We start from the raw sequence: 5,389 nt of genomic DNA on the forward strand, positions 1-5,389 counted from the left end.
GGTGCCTGCAATTATATGTGAGTGTATATTTTCCTTAGGGCACAGTGGTAATTTATCATTGCAATATTTGCTGAAAATGATTGCCTCAATATTTAGCATGAGAAAGCCAATGTATTAGTCAAGTCTGTGTTCTGTTTGGAGAATTTCATATACACTTAGGTTGCCACAAAATAGATTGGATCATGAAAGACTTGCCCCTTCTCAATGCTGCATATTGAGGTAGTCATTGCTGAGGAAACTTGCATTCAATATTCTGCCTCAGTAGTGATGAAAGTTCAAGTTTAAAAAAAAGTAAATTAAACATGTGTGTGTGTGTGTGGCTACGTGTGCAAACAAGTGTGTGCTTCTGTTATTTGCAGCTCACCGCTTCCAGCCATACACTAACTGATGCAGACTGGCACTGACAGACAGCCACGTCATGCCCAGACTGGGCACCAGCCAGCTGGATCACACAGATGTAAGGGATACCATTGTGTGGGGCCACACACACATCAACAGCCGCTAATCAGCCATGGTCCATCTTACACCTGTGGCCAGGATTGGACCTTAGTCTCAGTCAATCAAACCAACACAATCTCACACTCAATTCGTGCAAATATGTACAAAAAGTATTTTAGAAGATTTGGACTGTTTTTAAAAATTTGCTTGGCTTAATTTGTGAAAATACACACGTTTGTGCTACTGAATTTGTAGGAAAAGACAAAAAATGTTGTGCGGCTTCATTCATAGGAGAATCATTTTTGAGGGAGGCAAACTAAGGATTTTTTAAATATAAAAAAAAAACACATTTGTTAACAACCCAATCTTGCTAATCAACCAGGTTGTGACAGAAATACTTACTATATAATAGTAGCCTTACGTTTTTTAAATTTTTTATTATGGTGTTGATAATTAGATATGTAGAAGGGTGAGCCGGTCAAGGATCGATTCAGACAAAGTAGTAAATTGTACGACAAGCGACAGTTTATTCAGAGTAAAGATATCTGGTACAGCGTAATTACGGCTCTTCCGTTAGCTCGCACAGAACCAGCAGGAAAAAAGAGCGTTAACAATTTACACAGTCCTTATATGTGGAACAGAAAGTAGGTTGATTCTAGAAGATCGGATCTTTGGATTGGTTCAGGCTGGGGTGTAGTCTGTAGTCTTCCGCCATTGGCTCGCCATTGGCTCAGTTGTCTGTCCGTCATCGTAGAATCCTCTTCGGGCACACAATGTTCGGCTAGAAAGGAGATTATGTGTGTGCGCTGGTTTGTCTGCAAGCCCAGGCTGTGTGTCCTGGGCAGTTAGTGTGTGTAGTGTGTGTGTGGGTGTGGGAGCTATCCTGTAGGGGACCCAACATGCTTTACTGTGAAAATACGTTGCTATGTGTTGTCTCAGTTATAACAATGCAATAGCAGTAAGCTGGTCACCTGCATAAGAAATAGCATTTCTTTACAATGGCCAATGCTGTTTTCTATGCTTGTTTTTGCTTGATACTTTGCGATTGTGGTGCTATGTCAGATTTTATGAGGGTTGCCAGATTCTACTCCCAACTCCACTGCTCCGGCTCTCGACATCGCTTGTTTACTAACCACCGGTCCTTGTAACCCATCATTACGAACACCTAACAACCATCATTACGCACACCTGGACTTAATCAATACCCTGATTACACCCCCTTTACTAAGCCCTCAGTTGTCGTCAGTCCGTAGGTGTTATTGGTTTTCCTTCATGTTCAGTACGTGGCCCATGTTTGTTATGTTGTATCTGTTTTTGATTAAACTCTCCTTCTGCACGTGCCCTCTGACTCCCGGTGTACATGTTACAGAGTGGAGTAAAAACTGTTTTTGTCTGTTTTTTTCTGGCATCGATGAAGGTATTTGATTGGGGAATGTCACGTTTGTCATATTGATGAGACCAAGGCGCAGCGTGATATGAATACATACTTCTTTTAATAAAGAACAAACACTAAACAAAATGAACATGAAGCTATATAAAGCGATTGCTGACAGTCAACTACACAGACAATAACCCACAAAACAAAAATGGAAAATGGCAACCTAAATAGGATCCCCAATCAGAGACAATGATAAACAGCTGCCTCTGATTGGGAACCAATTCAGGCCACCATAGACCTACATTTACCTAGACAAACCAAAACCCCATAGATGTACAAAAACCCTAGACAAGTCAACACACATACCACCCTCGTCACACCCTGACCTAACCAAAATAATAAAGAAAACAAAGATAACTAAGGTCAGGGCGTGACAGGGAATGGAGATACATTTTCATGATGGGAAATTAATTCAGATATAAATGTGGGGAAACAGAAGAACTGCAAAAAACTGTTTGGTTTAAATTCCCCTGGTGCAACTGCATGGTACTTGCAACTATAACGAGTCTGGACTATGATGAATTAAACCATATCAATGCTGTTAAACAGGTTAATGTAAAATAATGAATTATGTTGGCTTACACTTATGGCACTTCCAAGGCCATTTCATGATGATTATTACGGTCCTGTCAATCATGTTATACTTAGGCTATTGTAACAAGGCATATGCCAGCATTGTAAACCTACTGCCTCTGCCCAGAGGCGTACTAGGCTTACTAGGCAACGGCCGTTAGAGCTCACTTTGCCACGTATTCTTACGCTACATTGGTGGCAGCGTTGGGATCATGTCCAGCTCATGTCTAGTTATGTGATCTATTAGTGGAACCGTTCTGTTTTTCAACATCGTGTCGGGTGTAATTACATTGATATATCTAGTGAACAATTGATAAACCATTAGCGTCCTTTACTATATCAACGGTGTGATGACCTAATGAATCGAATTTTGGAGATCATTACAGACTAAATTACGTTCTTTTCATCATCGTTATGCAAAGAAGGTTGATTTCCGCGACAATTTCGCTGTTTTAACAAGTTAAACATTGCTACGTTTCGGAAATGTCAAAGAAACGTGTGATCTGCTTGACACTTTAAAGTTACTTACCTTACAGCTCACGAAGTCAGCTAATTTCCACCCCATTCATATGCAAATCCTTTTGATTCATACACTGGCTTGTCTGGCTGTGATGTTGTTGTTTTTTAAACTGCCCTTTCCTCATCTACACTGAAATAATACAGGAATAATGTGGAACAAATAAATACCATCAAAGGAAATGTTACAACTTACAATAATGAACACCTTGTGAAACAGCTATGAAAACCAACCTGGCAAGATTTAAGATTTTAATACAAACATTGATTGGTTTTGGTACAGTTGTGTCATTAATCTATTTTCACAGATTTTTTGGGTACACTCACATGGCAATCATAGACTAAAATACTGAATTCTGGTGTATGGAATTCTGCCTGTCACTTGTTCTCAAGTCCCCCAGTCTCAGAAGGGGGATTTGAAGAGGGAGACTGCAAAGTCCAGGCACTGCTGCTCTCTTTGTTCTGAGTGTTTGCAGTACTAGTGTTTTTTTTGGTTCATCTGTGTATCTCACATATTATGTGCCCGGTATGATACAGCAAGAAAACCTTCTTAACAGACAATGACAATAATGATGTAATGAAAGGTTGGAGGGTGGTTGGTGATGGAGGACATCAGCTGGATCCACATCTGGGTGTTGGGCAGAACCCCCTAGGTCCTGGAGAACGGGAGCAGAGTTAAAGGGAACAGTATAGGAGACAGAGATGTAAACAAGCAAACACACAGGTTACATTTTCCCGTGAGAAAAGTTGATGGACTAGTGCCGTGCTCTAAAATGCGCATGGCAGTCTTGAGGGTCTGGTTGGTCCCATTCCCCAAACCTGGGGGAGGGGGTAGGAAAGCCATACCTATTGACAATGTAAAGATATTGAAATATGTCTGATGTACCATGGAAAAACAAATTGTAAAAAAATTAATGAAACAATATAACCTATAACATCCATACCTTGTTCCAGCGTTCATGACCTCGGTCACTCAAGATGACCTCAGGAGAACCTTGGGTGTTGAAGATAGTCCACCATCGCCTTGGAGGTGGCCTCGCTAGTCTCGTCCGTGATGGGTATAATACAAAGCACACATCTATTTTTGGTTCCTAGCACCCTTTTTAATGGTTTACAGAAGGGAGTTTAGAGTTAAGCACGTACTCTTCCTTTACGGACCTTAGTGGGTATTGCCTCTACCCTCTTGTGATCGGTCGCTGGCAGACACCAGCTGTTGCCATTCCCGGATTTCGTGAAGGGTCCAATGAGGTCCACCCCGAACATTTAAGGTGTTAGAGAGAAGATTACTTTATTCTTACCCGTATCTGTGTCATACAGTCTGCAGATTTTCGTATTTGTAAGGATACTGACACACACATTATATAATATTAATAATATCTGCTGTGGTCAAATAAAGATACCATTACAAAACACCTTATTAGGGTAACATTTGAATTGGGACACTTATCGATCATGTGCCATGGTGAAACAACTTTTTCAACTTTTTCAACTCCGGTGCCACAGTCTTCACCCTCTCAAACTAGACAGGGTACTGACTGACCTTTAAGCAAAAAGTGACAAATTTAAACATTGTGTGCTCTCTGATTTGAAAATTGAAATCATAATCATTTCAGATATAATAGAATGTGATTGATAACCAGAAGGTTATTTCAATTGCCCAGCTGTCCACCTCCTTGACAATTCCCCGTCAGAAAAAGCGTAGTGTTATGCAGATGAGTGAGGACCCAACAGCGATTCAACAGAAACAGTCTTTTAATGTCCAAACAGGGAAAACATAAATCCTCAATCGTTACAGGAGATGTCCAAACAGGGAAAACATAAATCCTCTATCTTTGCAGGAGAGTCCTCCTTCTAGTAGTAGAGGAGAATTGCAGGTCTAGCGGCAACAGACTGCAGGTCCCTCAGGGTAGGCGCGGGCCGTAGAGGACAAAGACACCTGCTCACACGTAGCATCTAATAAAGAGGCAGATTACGACAGGGCGGGACAAGGGCAAAGCAAACAAGAATCCGACAAGGACAGAAGCAGAAACAGAGAGAGAAATAGAGACTTAATCAGAGGGCAAAAGAGGAGACAGGTGTGAGAGAGTAAACGAGGTCGTTAGGAGAATGGGGAACAGCTGGGAGCAGGAACGGAACGAAAGAGAGAGAGAAAGATAGTAACCTAATACGACCAGCAGGGGGAAACGAAGAGAAGAGAAAGCACAGGGACAAGATATAACATGACACGTAGGTTGATTTTGGCATTCATGCGCTTCACTCCGAAATGTACAGCATGCATCTCTGTCAGCACGGCCTCCTTCTCCTCCTCAGTAAAAATCACCCTCCTGTGTCGCTGGCCCTCCTTCCCCCGTAGGGACATGTGATTGCCTAACAAGTTGGAAGAGAAGTGTTGTTGAAATATTAAAGTCTAAGTGTATTTGCACT

The sequence above is a fragment of the Oncorhynchus nerka genome, linkage group LG10 (assembly GCF_034236695.1).
Source record: "Oncorhynchus nerka isolate Pitt River linkage group LG10, Oner_Uvic_2.0, whole genome shotgun sequence".
Taxonomy (NCBI): domain Eukaryota; kingdom Metazoa; phylum Chordata; class Actinopteri; order Salmoniformes; family Salmonidae; genus Oncorhynchus; species Oncorhynchus nerka.